Raw genomic sequence first — 21,002 nt, 5'->3', positions numbered from 1 at the left:
GGAATTGGAAAGAGTTTTTTCATCATTTTGTTTTCAAAAAGTGAAATAGTGAAAAGGTCATTTTGCTTTCGATTGCTTGTTTTGTTGCATTTGAGTGTGTTTTCTACTCTCATTAGTGTAAACAATTCATCGAATTGAAAGGGTCTTGTCTCATTTAGCTGCATATAGGTGTTTTTCGAGTCACATCGATAAGGCCTGAAAACCGAGACATAATTTCAAGATAAACTCTAAAATGTATTCAATTAACCTAAGGCACATTTGAAACCTACCGATCACATTTAGAAGGTCTACGTTGGAGACATGTTCTTGCATCTTTAAACCTAGCAGTTGTCGTTTGCTTCGGATCTAGACAGCGCTAGTATGGACTTGTGCTCCCCGTACCGTCATGTATATAAAAAGAGACCCCACTAGGTTGCAATCCTTTATCCATAGGAAGCTGATTTTATCACCTTGTAAATGTGATACACCGAACAAGGCATTCGAGGAGATTGCATGCCCATACTTCTCGGTTCGCTGGGAGGTATTCTGCAGTTCACGTTTCCCTGGTAATTCTTTTTGCCTAGATCATCGTGAGTACTCATTTTGATCTTTTTGACTCCTTAAATATAAAATATCACCTGAGCGGTTGTCCTTTCGAGCTTGTTTCAAACCGAAAGTGATAGAGTCACCTTTGCTTCTTTCTCGACTCTTAAAACATGAAAGAGCACCAGTTTGTTTTTGCGTCTTAAAAATTTGTTTCCCACGATCTTATAACATTCCTATTAGTATTTTTCTAGACCACATCATGAGTATACCTTTAAATACATTTTAAAGCCTTGGAATCAATCTCTCTTCTGGTTATTTGAGACAAAATCATCGTGGTTGAACCAACTGGTTCGCCTAGTTCCTCTTCCTCTCCTCGATCTAAAAGATTGTCTGAGGACCCTTTTCCTGAATTGCCGCAGTCACTTGAGGACCAAGATGTTGAACTTGGAATTATTCTGAGTATTCTACCTTTGTCATCTCTTCCTCCCCCTTCAGATACTGGGTCACTTTCTGACATTAGCCCGGAATCTCCAGATAATCCTATCCAGACTCCCAAGAGTCCACCGACTTCTGAAGGTCAGCTTGGACTGGTTGTTTATCCTTCGAATACTTTATTCGATCCTGTTGTGATATCACCTCAGTGTTCGTATAGTCCGTACAATCAGTCGTATATTCCTTTGGAATTATCCCCTTGAACATCTTCGGTCGTCCGTCGTTGCCTATGTTCACCCATGGAATCATAAAGCGAGATCCCAATCTCCTCTCCGGGTCACTCGAAGGTTTCCACTCCATGAACAATCGAGGAGTAGGAATATTCTTTCCCTCCTAAAGGTTTCCCTTACACGGGAAGCATTCCAACTTGTGTTCATCTTGAGTTACCGCGTAGTTACGTGAATTTAGCTCAGTTGGTTTCAGGCACGCCTACTGCCTTATCACTATATCACAACCCTATTGGGGCACTGGTGTTATGTCTACCCCATGTTCGTTCATTCAAAACTCAACCTCCCAGCAGATGGTGCATTCTGCAGTTACTTCAGTCCCGGTGCAACCCACCATTCCAAATCCTCTTGTTTTGTCAGTCCAAGTAACCCGTCTAGTTCAATTGACGATCTTGAGTCATGTCTCTGTCAATTCTTTAATCCCTCCAGTGAGTAGACAAGTTGTGCCACCGCCTCGGGGGAAAAGTTTGAATTTTTCTATGGTGTTTGGTACAACCAATGTGAGTGGCTCACAAGCTCGCATGGTTGGAATGATCCAGCCCTCTTCAAGCTCGCATGGTTGGAATGATCCAGCCCTCTTCGGGTGCCATTTTAAACCCTGTTGGTCCTGCTGGATCGAGTAATGTCCAGTACCAACAACCGAACCCTATTTCTTTGTCTAGGTCAAGTAACATCCAGTACCAGCAGCCTAATATGGCTCAGGTTCAGTACCAACCTCCTTATGTTTCATATGGTTCCCAAGTGATGGTTAATCCACCCTACATCCCTCAGCCTGGACCTTATGTCTAGCCTGGTCCGTCCACCATCTCTGGTGGGTATGGCCAAATACAGTTCGAGAACTTTCAAGGTGTCATTCTAGGAACTGTTCAAATGCCTTTGCAGCAGCAAGGACAACTTCTACAGCAGCAAGGGAAACCTTCGTTGCATCAAGGGCCATCCATGCAGCAGCAAGGCCAGATGATGCCGCAGCAAGGACAACTGCAACAACCACAGGGGAAACCATTGCAGCAAACTATGCAGTCGCGAGTGCAGTATGCTCCGCAACCCTCCCAGCCTATGCCTTCGCAAGGTCATCCCTTGCAGCAGTAAGGTCAACCTGGGCAGTAGCAACCCTTATACTCATATCAACAAGGTCAACCTTTGCAAGGGAAAGTTCAAGGTCAAGTCCTGTAGCACCAAGCACAAAATCCTTATGTCCAAGGGCAATAGATTCAGCCTCCTTTTGTCCAAGGACAGCAAGTCCAAAATCCTTATGTCCAAGGACCGCAAGTCCAAAATCCTTATGTCCAAGGACCGCAAGTGAAGAATCCTTACGTCCAAGGGCAGCAGGTCCAAAACCCTTTCATCCAGGGGCAGCAGGTCCAAAACCCTTATGCTCAGGGACATCAGGTGCAAAATTCATATGTCCAAGGCCAGTAGGCTCAACATCCTTTTAACTCGTATGTTGCTTATCAGCAGCCAATGGCTGGACAGTTTCAAGGCTTTCCAGGTCATAATCCTCCCTACGGGCAAGGTAACTTACAACGAGGGAAAAATCAAATGACATATGGACAAAATCCTCCACTATGGGGACAAAATCCTTACCAGCAAGGATGGGCCCCGCCAGTTGGGCCCCCTTATCGACCTCAAATGCCTTTCAATACCCAATTGTCATTCTTGGCTACATTGGAATTTTCAGATGTGTCTAGACTCATGAATGACCTGATTCTTCATTCGCCATACTAGCCTCCAGTTCCATCCAAGATCCCGAGCGATTGTCTGAAGTTTGAAGGAAAAGTGAAAGAGGATCCACAAGCCCACGTGACGACCTATCACCTTTGGTGCTCCTCGAATTCATACGTTGATGATTTCATTCGTCTTCGACTTTTCCAATGAACTCTTATAGGTTCTACAACCAAATGGTATATCGAGCTACCTCGAAATACCTATCATGACTTTAACACTCTCGCCATGGCCTTTCTCACACATTTCCAGCTGCCGGTTCACTATGAAACTAGCACCCATCTAGTAAAGTCGCTCAAGCAAGACACTGTGACCCAGATCTCCGATCACATCCATGAATGGAGACGTAGCCACCGTCTAATTAAGTTTGAGATTGATGATGATTTTTCTACCGAGTGGTTCACCAAATCATTCGTCAACAAAATTGTTGAGGACATTGCTATGGGTGGATGCGTCACTGAGGAACAAGCCATCGCGCGTGCCGACTATCTAGACCTCGTTTGTTCACAATCTGGCACGTGATATGATGTGCTACCCGATGCGCCCAGACCATCATCTGATCTGACGACATCTAAGTCTCCAGCTACCCCTCCTGTTGATGGAGTAATTGGTTCAATGACTCAAACCCCTGCAAAATCTTCTTCCAAACAGAAGTCAGTCTCCAACACTGCTCCCAATGATTCCTCTCGCAATTCATCCAGCCCTGGTAAAACCTTGGAGGTTCACGCTATCCAGTCTACTGTAGCGGATAAATCCTCTAAAGGTAAGAAGAAAGGCAAAGGCAAGGGTAAAGCTGATGCCCCGAAATAGGGTCCTCCTAAGTCATTTGCTGGTGATGCTTCTCAACGAAAGCCTAAATATCCATGCATCATCTGTGAGGAGGATCATTGTACTAAGGATTATCCCAGACAGTCTGAAGTTAGTCGTTTGCTCAAAGGGACCCCAGTTGTTCTGAAAGAGCCCTTTCCGTCCCAACAGACCCAAATGGTAGACCAGCCTCAGGCATCGGCTTCCACAGGTTCACAAGTGTTCATGATGAGTACACTGATTAACGTGGCTACCAGGTCAAAATATTATCAAACTCCTACCCCGACATCAGGGAAAGAGAAAGAAGGTACCCCTTCTTCTTCTGCCCCTTCCAGTTTCGGTCCTCTCCATATAGAGCGACCTAATCCTGATTTCGCCATTCGAACACCTTCTCGAGGTGTGATATGAAAGTCCTCGTACAATCCCAATGCTCGAGTTGCTCAAAATTATAACATTATTGAAGATTTGGCTCAAGCGCCATCAGTTATGTGTACTCTCGAGGTCCTTCAAAGTTGTCCTTCTCAGCGGAAATTGTTACAGTCAACTATTGGGGGTACTGATCCAACTGACTCTAATCTCATTTGTTTTGACCTGGAAAACCACATTCCGAATTTACCTCATTAGATTTCCTTTCTCATTCATGAGATCATAAATGAGAAAACCATTCATAGGACTGTCATCGATGAAGGTGCTTCTAGCTGCATCATGTTTGTCGCTTGTTGGAAGGCAATTGGTTCTCCTACTCTGAACCAGTCCCCTAACACTTTGGAAGCTTTTGACGGACGCTATTCACAACCATTCAATGTACTTCCCAACCTTGACATTACTTTGGAGGGCAAGACAGTATATTTCGAAGTAGAGATCGTTGACGCCAATCTTAACTACAATATTCTACTCGGACATAGTTGGACACATGCCCTGCATGTTGTAGCCTCCTCCATTTTCCGTGTGATTTGTTTTACCCATCAAGGGAAGATAGTCATAGTCGACCAGATGTCCTTCTTTGCCTCTTCCTCCTCGGATATCAATGTTATGTATGTCAAGCACATCGATGCTTCTTGTGACAGTGCGGGGGAAGGTCTCTTTAAAGATCCTGCCTTGATGCGTATTTTTCCATTCCCACCTCCTCATGTTGCCTTTGTCAACATGATTTCGATCAAGTCTGATCCTTGGGTCATTCCTTCACCGAATCTTGTGGATACGCGAGGCGAAGTTATGTCGTTAGGTCCCGCCGAAATTAATTACGTGGAAATTGTTTCGGCTTCGCCTTCGGTATCCTCTGATCATCCTATTTCAAGAACATCTCTCGATGCGTATTCTCAATCCCTGTGGCTTGGTTCTTCAGAATCTCCTGATCCCTTAGCCGAGACTTTTATTTCTGACGAGAGTATCATGGAAGTAATGTCTCTGGAGGAAGTACCTTGGAATGACACTCATCATCGTTCCTTGTTCTTGCTTGGCCTGGCGGTCATGTCTACTTGTCTCGAGGAGTTCTCTTCTCAATTCCCGTCCCTACCACTTCAGACACTGATCATGACTCATGAAGTTTGGTCGAAAGGGAACATGGGTAACATTACCCAAATGATGCCAATTGATATTTATGTCAAGCCTGGTGTCATTGAAAATGTCCATATCGGGGTAACTTGTTCTCCAAAAGAGATCAAGCTCTATACTCGTCTATTCCAAGAGTTCCGGGATGTTTTTGCATGGTCATATGAAGAAATGCTCAGCATTGACCCAAGTATAGTTGTGCACGAGATTCCAACTTATCCTCATGCGAATCCCATTCACCAACGGCTTCATCCAGTGCACCCTAGAAAAGCGGCCACCATCAAGGGTGAAGTTGAAAAACTTCTTAAAGATGGATTTATTTATCCAATCCCTCTCACAGATTAGGTGTTGAATATCATACCGGTGACTATTTTCATTTGCGTAGATTACCGTGATCTCAATCGTGCCTGTCCTAAAGATAATTACCCCACTCCCTTCATTGACCAGATCATTGATCAATGTGTTGGGAGTGAATTCTTTTCTTTTATTTACAGTTTTTCTGGTTTCAACTAGATAAACATTGCGTCAGCTGATCAAGATAAGAAAACCTTTATCTGTCAGTGGGGGACCTTCACGTATAAAAAGCTCCCTTTTGGCCTTAAGAATGTTGGGGATACATTTCAGAGAGTCATGTCTTATGCATTCCATGACATTTGAAACATCGTTCAACTTTACTTGGATGATCTCCCAGCTCATTCTCATAACCACCATGATCACCCTCATCATCTCCGGTAAATTTTTCTTCGCTGTAGACACTACAACATTCGGCTGAATCCGCATAAATGTGTCTTTTGCATCAAATCTGGATGACTCCTCGGCTTTATTGTTTCAAAATAAGGCATTTGCCTTGATCCTCTCAAATTTGAGGCCATAGTTAATTTACCCCCTCCATCTTCATTGCATCAACTGCAAAGTCTGCAAGGAAAAGAAAATTTCCTCTATTGTTTCGTACCGAACTATGCTGAGCTAGCTTCAGGGTTCACCTGGTTGCTCAAACAAGGAACCCCATTTGTTTGGGATGCGGCTACCCAAAAGTCTTTCGATGACCTAAAGGTTGTCCTCATCAATGCTCCTTTGCTGCACCCCCCGAACTATCATTACGATTATTTCCTTTATCTAGCTGCAGCCTCTTGTACCATCGCTATGGTGCTGGTATAGGATGATGCTGAAGGAAATGAACATGTTATATATTACCTCAGTCGCAACCTCCTCGACACCGAATCGCGTTATGCTCATGTCAAGAAGTTGGATTTGGCTGTCGTACAAGCTGTTCAACGCTTTTGGCATTACATTCTACTCCACACTACCATTGTGATTTCGGAATGCAACCCCATGACCTACATCCTAACTCGTCAGTTGCTGGGGGGCAAGTATTCGAAGTGGATTGTCATCCTCCAAGAATTCGATTTGGTGTTCACTACTGCCAAATCTAAGAAATCACTAGTCTTCGTTGAGTTGATTTGCTCCCTTCCCTCTGCTTCTCTTCCTACTGGTGCCGACGAGCAGCTCCCAGACGAGACTCTTTTCTTAATTAGCACTCTCGACCCCTGGTACGGTGATATCATCGTGTATCTCCAGACATCCAATTTCCGGTCTGCGTTGACCAAAGATGATCATCGACGCATTCAACATCAATCTCAACCTTACCATATCATTGGAGATACTTTATACCACATCGGTGTTGATTCAATTCTTCGTCGTTGTCTCACTCTCGAGGAGGCTGAAAGAGTCTTGAATGACTGCCATTCTGGGGCATGTGACGGTCACCTGTCTGGATATGCTACTGCTCAAAAAATCCTTCACGCTGGTCATTTTTGGCCCTCCATCTTCAAGGAATGCATCCTTGTTGTTCACAAGTGCCGTGAATTCCAAATTTATCAGCGTAAGATGTTCGCCCCACCTGCTCACCTACACCCTGTTATTATGGTTGGTCCTTTTGCCAAATGGGGAATCGACTATATGACCTGTAACCCTCGTTCGGCCGGGGGCATGGGTATAGTATCGTTGTTGTGGATTATTTCACCAGATGGGCTGAAGTGATGCCTACATACTCTGCAGACGGTAAAACGGTGACGCAATTTCTATTCAATCATGTTATTTCCAAGTTTGGAGTGCCTCAGGCCATTGTCACCGACCATGGCTCCCATTTTCGAGATTACATGATGGTTGAGCTAACTTCTACGTTGGGCTTGCGCCACGATGGCTCAACCCTGTATTACCCTCAAGCCAACGGCCAAGTTGAAGTTGTGAACAAAGTCTTGGTTACAATGCTTCAACGCACCATTGGGATGCACAAGTCAAATTCGCATCTCATGCTCTTTTAAGCTCTGTGGGCTTACCGAAACTCAACCAAGGACGCAACTGGATTCACACCATTCCAGCTAGTCTACAGTCTAGAAGCAACTTTACCGATTGAGTGTGAAATTCCATCCCTCAAGCTGGTTGTCGAACTTCTCCCCGAGACCTCACCTTAGGAAGAGCGCCTCTTGTACATAGAACGACTGGATGAGACTCACCGTCTCGCGGATTTGATCATCAAAGCACTGAAAAAGCAGGTCAAGTCCCATTTTGATCAATCTGTCTCTTCTTGATATTTTTCTGAGGGCGATTTGGTTCTTCTATATGATTAGGCTAATGATAAGCTGGGGGCAGGCAAGTTCGAACCTATGTGGCACGGGCCCTACATTGTTAAACATGTGTTACAGAAACGGGCCTATGAGCTTATTGACTATGAGGGAAATCCCTTAGACAGGCCTCATAATGGGTTTTAACTCAAAAAGTACTATGCTTAGATCATCTTGCATGGCTACTTTTGTCCAATAGTGTGTTATTCATTTTTGTACAATGTGGTTTGGTGTGTTGTTTTGCAAGCAGCTTTCTTGCTTATTATGTTTCTACCTGCTTTGTAGAGATTAGTGTCTCCTCACATCGGTTTCGCTGATGGTGCTTATCGTAGTACCCGGAATCTATCATCTGTGGCATGGGCCATTTATGACCCCCATGGTGAGTTGATTGATCTTCAAGGTATTTGTCTAGGTCGAACAACTAATAACATTGTTGAGTATAGCACAGTTATTGAATTGTTGTCAGAAGCTATCGCTCTTGGCATTCGAGAATTGGTTGTCAACCTTGATTCACAGCTTGTTGTTCTTCAAGTCAATGGGCAATATTTCGTCAGAAACCCTCAGATATTGAGAATGTATCTGCGTATACGTCTAATGGAGAGAAATTTTGATTACATCATCACCCATCCTGGCATAATCTGGGATACTGTGGGTCAATCCCTCAAGGTTCTGCGCGATATCCTCCTCATTATCGCTTCCTTCCTGATAAGGAGCGACATCGAACTGCCGAGCAACGCACCTAGAAATCAAGGACATCTCGGCAAGACGCTCTAGTCCAACATCTACATTTGTAAGATCGAAATGTCATGAACACATATATCTAAAAATAATAATAATGTTTGTTTTTACCTCCATCATCATAATCCTCCCCCTCTGGGAGCGGCATATCCGGATCACTGCAGAAGTCGGTACCGTTGTAGGGCCAATCCTCTACTACGATCAGCTGTCGTCATAGCCACGAGAAGAAGGCGGGCTTATAAGACATCTGTTGGCCCCCGGTAATCCTGGGCATCAATGCACTCTAACGGACCATCCGTGGGTCTCGTGGCAATGTCGGTTCCACCTCAGCCAACTGGTAATGAAACAGCGGAACCCGCTCCAGGAAGAAGGTCACTAAAACAGACCTATAGCAGAACTGCTTCAGGTTTCCCACCTTGGCTTTTAATAGTTGGAACTTCATGTTTACCTTCATGGCTTCCGCCCAATTGAAGATAGTTGGCACCGTACAGTCAATATCATACTGAAACTTCGACTTGTTGGTCTCATGCTGCGCTTGAGCCCTAGCCACTCTATTTATGGTCAACAGTAACACTCTCAGCACAAGATCCCGAACAGTCATGATCTCGATCTTGCCACTTTTTGATTTGAGTGCTTCTGGGTAGTGTTCTGCAAGTAGCATGGTCATGCTTGCCCCAATAGGCCTTGAACCATATAGATTGACTGGATCCCCTCATTAGGACAGTCCTATGACGAAATAAATGTCTGAAGTTTCCAACTCTAGTTCTTGGTCACGAATCATGAAAACTTCCCGATTCACATCCCAGAGACTGATCAGATACCGTAACAATTTGAGTTGAGCCTGTAGACCTAGTGTGAGGAAGAATTTGAGGAGCCCATAGTTCCTCAGAGCGTTCAAGCAATTTGGGTCTGCCATTGCTTGAATGTCAATTTCCTCATGCTCACGTTCCTTCCAATCCACCATTTTTCACGATTTTTTCCCTACAAAAACCATATAATCAAGTCAATAAACATCTTTGGCCAGAAAAATTTGGATTAAATCGAACGAATTAGGAAAAAACTTGAAAATAAATTGTTCACGGCGCCAGTGCGACTGTTTTAAAAACAGTAGCGCCGATGGCGCGCTCAATAGTCTTAATAACCCCTGATCAACGCAATTTCATACCCGGAAATCGCGCCGACCGAGGGCGAATTTTTTTGTCAAAATCTCCTCAAAAAATCCAAAAAACGGTTAAAAACAGGTAAAATAAGCATGAAAATGGAGCTTAATGTCTTGGCTCTTACCTGCAACTGACGGATCGACGAATAGCCTACCGGATCTCTCACAATCTGCTCCTGAAAAACTAGGGCACAAGTGGGTAAAAAGCTCTTCACACAGAGGTAAAATGGTAAAAGGTACAAAATAATTACTTTTTCCTCTTTTTATTCATTTTTTGTGAAATATTAGGCTTTTTTAAAAGTATTTTTGACCTATTTTGCCTCAGAAACTGGATAATGCATTTACCTTTTATGCAGCGACAGGTGACGGATTATTGACGATGGTATTGGAGTCACGTTTCAGCTCTTTTCTCGACTCATAAAACTCAAATGAAAAGATCGTCAAGTATTTTTCCCTTTTTGACTCGTAAAAGATAATAAAAATGGGGGGGGGTCTGCTTCAATCTCTTTTCTGACTCTTTAAACACGAAAAGATTGCTAAGCTCTTGTCATTTTGAACTCGTTAAAGGTTGCGAAACGTCGTTCACCTAGTATACGTTTACCCCTTTTTCGGGTTGGGATGAAATATTTATGAAAATGGTACTCCTTGACTGAAATGGTCAAGCAGTTCTCTCCAGTATCGTTTTCTACCTTTTCGGGATCGAGAGACACAAATGTACAGAAAGGGACCATGTGGAGTTTTATTTTCTGTGTCTTTTTCAAACTCTCTAAACATGAAAAAGATACCGAGTTTCCCCTTTGTCAGACTCGTTACAACATTCAATGACATTGGATTCGTCACCTTGACGGACATGAGCTTCTCCTTCCTAGGGATCATTAAACTTACTAGGTAAAATTCGTCCGAAGGATGAAGTTACAGCGCAAGCACATGCTATCCCCTTCAAGCTTGCGATAAAAAATAATTGGGGTACCTGCCAAAAATGGTGGGGGGAAATTGGAAATTCTATCAGTCGTGTCGCCAACTCACTCTTGAACATGAAACTTTCTACTTTGTGTCGGGTTGGGATATCCTCCTTTTGATCATTGACCTTCCTGGGTTGGGCCGTTTATTTTTACCTTCCATTTGATCTCTGCCACGTCATCATGACCACCGATCCTATGGATCCAAAAGCTGCCAAACTCTAAAGTCATATCGCCAATATGTTCAAGAGTTAGTCCTTCTGTAGTTACACTTACTCCTGATCCTCTATATCATCTGAAATAATTTGCATCCCTTTGTCTCATGTCGATGATGTGGGATACATCATGGCCCTCCTTCAACACAGTCGCTTCCTGTCAACTTCAACTCATTATCTAGGAAGCTGGGAGAGAGACTCCCTTCCAATACCTTAGAGCTGGCATGCCCTAATGGCAAGTTCTTCAGACTCGATGACAAGCTCACATCATTGGCTTTCGATCGGGTGATTTCATGGGTGTTCGACATCAGTTCTTTTATTCACATTCCGTGGACTATGCTGCTAGTACCTTGAGTGCCATTATCATTATTGGTGGTCTCTTTCACGCTTGGTAACGTTTCACATCATTGACCAGTAATCAAGCGATTTTCTAGCATGTTCGACTTCAACACATTCATTCACATGTTATGATTTGTACTTTGATCGGGTCGTTTGGAACGCAAGACCTTGGGCTCAGATTACACTAGTCTAGGTTGCGGGGTGATGTGACATGATCATGTTGATATACATATCTCTCTCAAATGGATGGCTGCATCCATACCATGATTCATGTATCATTTGTGATAGTTTTAAGTGATGTATATGTATCTATGCTTGATTGTAGGTTTTCTGACGATGAACTCTAGTTCCCCGCATCCACTTGTAAATCATTTCACCCCACTCTATTTCGGCCTTCGTGCTTTAGGGAGCATCTGTTACACAACATTTTGTCACTGTCCTTGTACTCCCCATCCATGATCCTGGAGGACCTCTATAGTGAACCCTACAGGCTTTCCCATCATGAAGAAACTCCCAGTATATCCCTCTTCATGAGCAGAATAATTCCTCTTTGCATCATTTCCCAAGAATCTTCCTTTTACCCCAGTTTACAAGTCTAGCGCTATTGACCAATTTCCTCCTCGCGTCGATTTGCAGATATTAAAGCTAGCACTAGCGTCGTACAGAGCGGATGAGCCCTTTTCTAATCGCGTCGATCCTCTTTTGGAAAGTTTTTTAAATATGGAGTCGAAGCTTCTAGCTCTACAAGCTTCGTAACGGAAGTCTGGTAGATGGTTGGGCTGCTTGGAGCCAAAGAATTCAATTTGGGCTCCTTTCCCCTATTAGGATGGAACAAACTCAAGAGATAATACCTTCTCCCATGATGAGAGGAATCATCTCCCATCCATTCAAACTATATAAACCTCTCTTTTCCCAAGTTAAACTAGTTTTTGGAGTGAGTTTGAATGATCAACAAGATATCTATAGCTTGAAGCTTCCTAGTGTATGTTTGAGGGAGAATAGTGTGTTTGGTTTGGTTTGAAACTAAAGGGAAGAGGCCTTAAAACTTCCATTGTTGGGGCTATCCATGAGATGCTAGCAGAAGTGTGGGAACCCGGATACGTCGGAGGAGACCAGCAACGCCAAAGCATTGGTTGTAATCTCTTTCTGATTTATATGAATACACCTATTGATTGATTTCCTACATTAAGTGTTATTTTACATCTTTATGGCTTAATGTTCCTTGACCTGTTAAGTAGTATGAATACAATATTGTATGTTATCACGTTTGTTGTTGTTGTTCTTTGTTTGCTTGTTTCAGGTATTCGAAGGAAGGAAATGAAAGATAGCTGGAGTGAGGAAGCAGGATCACCACCAAGCGGAATAGTGTTCTAAGAGGTAGGCCCTCTTAATTGATTCTAGATTAAGGAGATTTCCATAGATTTTTTGTGGCTAGACCCCCTCTCTCAGGCTAGAGGATTTGTTTGTGTCCGCACTGAGAATTTACCTACACCACAGTTTCAGCCAAAAAGTCGTGTCGGTTTCTGAGTTAAGATAAATCAGAGTTTCTCCAATTCCAGTGCCTGTGTGTCTTGACCCTCGGACTCTCTTCTTCTGTCGAGAAGTGACTAGGATGCTTTGTTTGATGGGTTTGATTGATTGATTGGCTTGAAGTTTCATTGCTTGATTTTTTGAGTTTTTTGGATGGTTTCTATGACCCTAAGGCATCTAGGTCAATTACCGTTCATTTGTTCGTTTACTCATTATGTCAAGTTTCTGATTTGTTGCTTTGTTTAATCCATCTTTCAGTCGCAACATCTTCATTGCTTCATTTTCAATTGAATGAGTGTTACAGGAAAATTTGGGCACATCAACCCCGACTTCCAGATCCATATTATTAGGGTCCATCAACCCCTAATTCAGTTGTTTTCATTCCCTAATGAAGCTAACCTACATCATGCTTGCCTCCCAATAGTTTCATGACACCATTCATCCAAAAAATGCCCCTAAGGAGATCAGCGTAGGTGGCCTTCTATCTGGCTGTAATGCATTGCAGGAACTGCACTGTCTAGGTGCTATGCATCGCACCTAGCCTTTGTTCTACCCGCATTGAGAGAGATCCATCAAATTTTTGAAATGAATCCATTGGATTCCTCATCCAATGGATGCTTCTGGAAGTTTCTAGAAGGATAGAGCTCGCTTTTGGATGAGGAAGGAGATGAATGAACATTAATCCATTATCCCTTCTTCCATGGAACCACTTCCCAATTATGGCAAAGCATTCATGAGGGCCATTAATGGCTTAACCTCCTCCATTCAGCTATAAAAGGACCAAGCATTCAAAGGCTGGTCTAGGTTGGAACTTCTTGAGCTAAGGAAATGTTGTTTAAATGAGATTAGTAGAGAGAGTAATGTTATCATGTCAAATTATTGTTTCATGAGGAGAGAAGGGTTTGAAGCTGGAAGGATGACATTGAATCGGACATTCATCTACATGGGTTGTAATATTTCCTTCTATTAATAAAGAGTTCTATGCTTTTTCCCATTCATGTGTTATATGATGTATATTACACTTTCGATTCTATAACATGTTTAGTTAACAGATCGATATGTATGCTTTGATGGTTTTCTGTCTCGGCTTGTGTGTAGGTATCTTTCAAGCGAGTTAAGTACGGAAGGGAGTGGCGAAAGTGGTCAAAGGGAAGAGGGATCGAGCGAGAGATATAGGTTGGTTCCTTTGCTCCTCTTTCTTTTATCTGTTAGCTGTAGCAAAAGCAATGGAATTACTTTAACTATTGTTCTAGACTTGCTACTAGGTCTAGGGGTTAGTCGTTTGAAGAAGCACTAAATTTTCCCATAACAAAATGGCGACTCCACTGGGCATACATCACTGTTACAGGAAAATTTGGGCACATCAACCCCGACTTCCAGATCCGTATTATTAGGGTCCATCAACCCCTAATTCAGTTGTTTTCATTCCCTAATGAAGTTAACCTACATCATGCTTGCCTCCCAAGAGTTTCATGACACCATTCATCCAAAAAATGCCCCTAAGGAGATCAGCGCAGGTGGCCTTCTATCTGGCTGCAATGCATTGCAGGAACTGCATTGTCTGGGTGCTATGCATTGCACCTAGCCTTTGTTCTACCTGCGCTGAGCGAGATCCATCGAATTTTTGAAATGAATCCATTGGATTCCTCATCCAATGGATGCTTCTGGAGGTTTCTACAAGGATAGAGCTCGCTTTTGGATGAGGAAGGAGATGAATGAACCTTAATCCATTATCCCTTCCTCCATGGAACCACTTCCCAATTATGGCAAAGCATTCATGAGGGCCATTAATGGCTTAACCTCCTCCATTCAGATATAAAAGGACCAAGCATTCAAAGGTTGGTCTAGGTTGGAACTTCTTGAGCTAAGGAAATTTTGTTTGAATGAGATTAGTAGAGAGAGTAATGTTATCATGTCAAATTGTTGTTTCATGAGGAGAGAAGGGTTTGAAGCTGGAAGGATGACACTGAATTGGACATGCATCTACATGGGTTGTAATCTTTCCTTCTATTAATAAAGAGTTCTATGCTTTTTCCCATTCATGTGTTATATGATGTATATTGTACTTTCGATTCTATAATATGTTTAGTTAACAGATCGATATGTATGCTTTGATGGTTTTCTGTCTCGGCTTGTGTGCAGGTACCTTTCAAGCGAGTTAAGTACGGAAGGGAGTGGTGAAAGCGGTCAAAGGGAAGAGGGATCGAGTGAGAGATATAGGTTGGTTCTTTTGCTCCTCTTTCTTTTATCTATTAGCTATAGGAAAATCAATGGAATTACTTTAACTGTTGTTCTAGACTTGCTACTAGGTCTAGGGGTTAGTCGTTTGAAGAAACACTAAATTTGCCCATAAAAAAATGGCGACTCCGTTGGGGAGCGATCCTATCCCTTATAGTAGCTTATCAATCTCTTAAAACACTTTGACAAACTTTACCCTTTGCTATTCATCGAATTCAAGTTCAATTCACTGAAAATTGAGTCAGTTTTGAGTATAAAATTGTCATTCTGTAATCAGCGCACCTTTGTAACTGATACAGTGCACTGCATTGCACCCTCTGCATTGAGACAGTGAGATGCATCGCACTGTCCCTCACTCTGGCCTGCGTTGATCCCTTTAGGATCAGTTTTCCCATCTAGGAGCTGAAACCTTTAGTCAATTTTCAGTTGTTTGAATTGCCTGTTGGATATAGATGAGGTCTTGTCTCTGAAAATAGTCTTTGTTTCCTTGTTTCGACCCGATTTAGACTGGATTTTTGAATGTTTTTTTATGTATTTGTTTTATCATTTACATTCCATAGTCGAAAAGTAGTTTCAATCGATTGTTTTGCAAAAACGAAGTGTCGTAAAGTCTTCCTTCATAAATAATCGATTGGTCTATTTGTGCATCTGATTCATATTTTCATTTAAAGTGTCGAAAATCTTTGTTTCCTTAAAGTTGAAAGTGTCGTTTAGTCTTCCTTTCCATTTAAGAGAAATTGTCATAAATTTTGAATCGTTTGTGCATTAGTTTTTCTTAATGCATAATTCACATTAAGAAGAACTGAAAAGAAAAGAAATACATGTAATTGCATTTTAGAGTTTGAGTTTGTGTGCTTAAAAGGAATGGTTTAGGGAATTGCATTAGTTTGTGCTCTTTGTTGTTTGATCCAAAAAGTACTTGTTTGCTCTATCCCTTATAGCTAGGATTTTCATTGTTGAAAATAAATCAAAAGAGTGCTTCTCATTCTAGTTGCATTCTTAGGATTTTCGGAAAACATCTCGTGGTGAAACCCAAAGGCAAATTTTAAGTAATATCAACCTAAAATTTACATCAATTAACCTAATAACGCATTGGAATTTAATGCAAACATCTAGATGTGTCTAGGCTAGAGACGTGTTCCGGCGTCTTAAAACCTAGTGGTTGTCGTTTTCATTGAGGTTGGGTGATTCCTCCTCTCTGATTCGGTAAGTACTAGCACAGACTTGTCCTCCCTATACCGTCGAGTATATAATGGGAGACCCCAATAGGTTGAAATCCTTTATCCCTAGGAAGCCGAGTCTGCCACCTTACCAATCACAATGCACCGAACACTGCATTCGGGAAGACTGACTGTCGTACGGTAAATCCCTGGTAATTTTTCTTTCATTTACCACCAAGGTGTATATTATAGTTTTGTGATTAGTTTGGTAAACCCTCTTGCTTAGTATCTCCAAAGCAGTCACTTTTGCTCCTTTTCGACTCCTTAAAAGAAAAGGTTCATCTGAGCGCTTGTCCTTTCAAGCTCATTAAACATTGAAAGTGACTAGAGTCATCTTTTGTTTTTTCTTGAATCTTTAAAAATAAAAAAGCAAAGTTATGTTCTAGTGTCGTAAAATTTAATTGACCGCAAATAACATCCTTTTTCCTTAGTTGAGTTTAGGTTGATAAGAACAATCAACAATTTTGGAGGAAGATCAACCTCCACTTCGTCGTTCGAGGAGAGTTACGAGAAAACTGCCCTTGCCACCGGAAGCGACACCAATCCGGTCAAGGCGAACTCGTCAAACTGAGTCTGGTACTTCAAGAGTTTCTGGTACTTCATCTGAATTACCAGAGCCACCTATCACGGCTAGTACTGAGCCTCAAGTTACTCCAACTATTTCTGGTACATCTGTTACACAAGAAGAAGTTACTCAACTACCTGAGGCCACTATAACGGAAACAAGACTGAAGTTGATCCACAACTTGAAGTTAATCAACCAGAAATTACTTCAAAACTTGAACCTGTTCAATTGGAATTTGATCCAGAACCCATAGCAGTTGAAACCAAAGACATTTCTGAACCTGAAGTTGTTCATGAACCTTCCCTTGAAACTGAAGTTCTTTTACCAGAACATCTGGACTTTGACCTTGAACATTCCGAAGTTGTTACTGAAATACCTCAATCATCTGTAGTTCCTGAAACTCCATCTTTAACACCAGAAGTCTTTTTTGGACCTGACGGTGAAATCCTTCCACCTGGATTAATTGTTGTAGAGGAAGAAGCTGAAGAAGATTCTACCCCCGGGACTCCACATCATTTTGGACTTGGTTTATATCTTTATTCTGAGTCTCTTCCTCGTTTTGTTGCTGCCTCTGAAATCCCACTTGATTCATTAGGTCAACTTTTGGGTCAGTTAACCATGGCAGAACAACCGCAAACATCCCAGACTGCTTCATCTGATGCAGCTATGGCAGAATCCTTTGCTGCTACTTCTTCAATGTTTACTACCACACTTAAGTCACATTTATATGGACAGCCGTCCGTCCTGGCTGGTTACCAGTCTATGTCTGGAATCCACTCAGGGGTTTCTTCTTTGCCATGGTCATCACCCATGTCGTCATCAGGAATTTTACCTAGTTCTTATCAAGGACAACAGTTTGATCCTGCTTACCAGTATCAAACTAGGCAATACAGTGAACAAAGGCCCATATATCCTCTTAACACTGGATTGCCACCATATGGTCAGCAATATGCCTATTCACAGCATCCTCCCTATCAAGGAGGAAAACCCTATGGTTATGTCCCGCCGTATCCAGGTCAACCTGAAATGAGAGTCTGTCAGTGGCAGCCAACTATGCCACCACAACCAAGGCTTGTGTATCCAACACAACCTATGCGAATTGAGCTGATTATATCAACCCAACCTGTTGTAACTATGGAACCACAGATGCAAGCTCAACCTGTTGTATCTCAACTTGTGCAAGTTAGTTCTGCTGCCTCGCAACCTCAAGTTTCAAGTCAGCAAACCCAAACTTCTCAGGTGGATGCAACAACCGCTTGTTTCTGGGGTACAATTACCTTAGGTTAGTGTGCCATTATCTGGAGTGACTCAAGTTGCTACAGGTTTAGTTTATTCTCAGCCTGGTCAAACTGGCGTTGGGGGGCAATATCAAACTTCACAACCGATACCCCAACAACCTTGGCAGCCGCAGTATCCACAACCTCCTTTTCAGAATGTCCAACCTCAGTATGGGCCTGCTTTCCAAGCTCAGCCTAGGCAAGGACAATATCAAGCGTATCAGGGTCCTGTGTATCAAGCCCAACCCGGTTACGGACAAATGCAAGGTCAACCTGGTTTTAATCCATATACCGGATATGTCCCACCGCCTTATCAAGGATATCCGCCTTATGCGGGTATGCAAAGGCCTATGGCACAGGCAATTCCATCTTATCCCGGATATGCTCAACCTAATCTGAATCGGCAGTTGCCATTTGTGGCAACCCTAGAATTACCGGATTTAAACCAACTCACCAATGATCCAATTTTGTATTCACCATTGTGGCCAGTAATTCCTCATAAGTTGCCTTCCGATATTCCAAAGTTTAGTGGAAATCCTGGAGAAGACCCGTCAAATCACGTTATGACTTATCATTTATGGTGTTCTTCGAACTCCTTGAATGATGATTCGGTAAGACTCTATCTTTTCCAAAGAACGCTCATTGGTTCGACTGCTAAGTGGTATATTGAATTTCCGAGAGCTTCTTTTAATAATTTCACCCATTTAGCCACTACCTTTTTGACCCACTTCCAGTTACCCATCAGATATGAAACTGGAACGGAACTTTTGACCAACTTTAAACAAACGACTTCTACTCACATATCAGATCATATTCATGAGTGGCGTCGTCGTCGTCACATGGTTAAAACCTATGTTCCTGATCAGCTTTTAGTTGAGTGGTTCATTAAGTCCTTATTGCCATCTATCACTGAGGATGTGGCTAAAGGTGGAGTTGTTACAGAAGAGCAAGTGATTGCTCGTGCCCAATATTTGGATTTAATTTACACACAATCCGGCATGCTCTATGACAAAATTCCACATGCACCGCGCCTAAATCAATCCATTCCACCTCCATCATCGAATAGGGACTCTCATGCCGGAGACGGTGTGATCGGTTCCTTGAGCACGCAAACGGCGAGTAGACCATCTGGTCAATCACTTGCCACGAATCAAACTGTAAATGCACCTGAGGTTCTTGCTTCCGAGATTAATGCTATGTCATCTGACAAAGGTAAGAATCAAAAGCAACCAGGAAGCAAGAAAAAAGGGAAAAATAAAAAGAAAAATGAAAACCCTCCTCAAGAGAAATCATTTGATTCCTCTACTTCGGGAAAGAAACCTCATTATCCATGTCTGATATGTGATAACGAGAATTTTACAAGGGATTTTCCTCACCGCTCGGAAGTTTCTAAACTATTAAAAGCTTCTACCGCATCTGCAGTGTTGACAGATCCGTTTTCGAACCCGGATACCAATATGGTTGCAACTGAAAATGCTTCCACATCCCAGGTATTAATGTTATCCATCGCAAAACCTAAAGATGAAGTTTTGGTTCAGACACGTAGTAAATATTATGGTAATCTGCCATCGTCGTCAAATAATCAGGCCACTGATCAACCTGGTTCTTCGACTTTGACCGCATCGGAAAATATTCCACTACCCATTGCACCAGAATTAACAATAAAGCCACCTAAGGGAGTTGTGCATAAATCAACGTTTAACCCTCGAGCTCGAGCTGCTCAAAATTATAACATAGTAGAAGATCTTGCTTAGTCTCCTTCTGCTATGTCGACGCTTGAGGTATTACAAAATTGCCCCTCCTAGAAACAGGCTTTACTGTCGGCAATAGGTGGAATAGATCCAGCGGATTCTAATCTTGTGGTTTTTAATCACTCAGGATATACACCACAGTTACCAGCTCAATTAGCCTTTCTAATTCAGGTTAAAGCTCTCAACAAAAATATTCATTGAACCATCGTAGATGAGGGAGCTTCTACCTGTATTATGTCAATGAGCTGCTAGAAAACACTGGGGTCACCTACGTTGTCAAGATCACCAACCACATTGAAGGCTTTTGATGGAAGAACTTATACTTCATGTGGGATTTTGAATAGCTTACAAGTAGAGCTGGGGGCAAAACAGTAACTGTTGAGATTAAGGTGGTTGACAGGCCCCTTGATTACAACATTTTACTTGGATGACCAAGGGTTTATGCTATGGTTGTTGTTGTTTCCACGTACTTTCGTACGATTACATTTCCTCATAAAGGTGGAACAACAGTTATCGACCAAACCTAATTTTTTGCTTCTAGTTCTCAAGTTATGGGAAGCATTTCGTTTATTAACGGACCCCCGCTTTCACTTCAATCTGTTGGTGTAAGTATTTTTAAAGATCCCTCCTTAATGGGTACTTTCACACTTCCTCCACCATCTGAAACATTGGAAGTTGCGAGAGTCGAGACATGTAATATGTTATCCTCTACTTCATATGATTTAAAGAGGGTCACCAATAGTGTTGAAGATGAGAGTTTTACTGAGGTTATGCCGCTACGTCCCATCGAACTCTTATAACAATCAATTTTTCTTGCTTGTGCGACATTTCCAGATCCATAATTGCCAATTGTATGGGTAGATCGTTCACTTGAATACGGTACTTCTTCCAATCCTTTTGCTTATATATATTCTACAGATGAGGAAATCATCCAATCCATGATGATAGGTGAAGAACCTTGGGAAGATTATCATCATCTTTCCCTTCCTTTAGATTCGAGGGAGGATTATTCAGATGAGCTAGTACACCCTTTGATTGTAGATTTCTTTTCCAATTATGTTAG

Source organism: Pinus tabuliformis, chromosome 4_1 (assembly GCF_031772625.1).
Source record: "Pinus tabuliformis cultivar Carrire ecotype Pingquan chromosome 4_1, CPIR1, whole genome shotgun sequence".
NCBI classification, from domain to species: Eukaryota; Viridiplantae; Streptophyta; class Pinopsida; order Pinales; family Pinaceae; genus Pinus; species Pinus tabuliformis.
Note: the sequence above shows the minus strand (reverse complement) of the source record.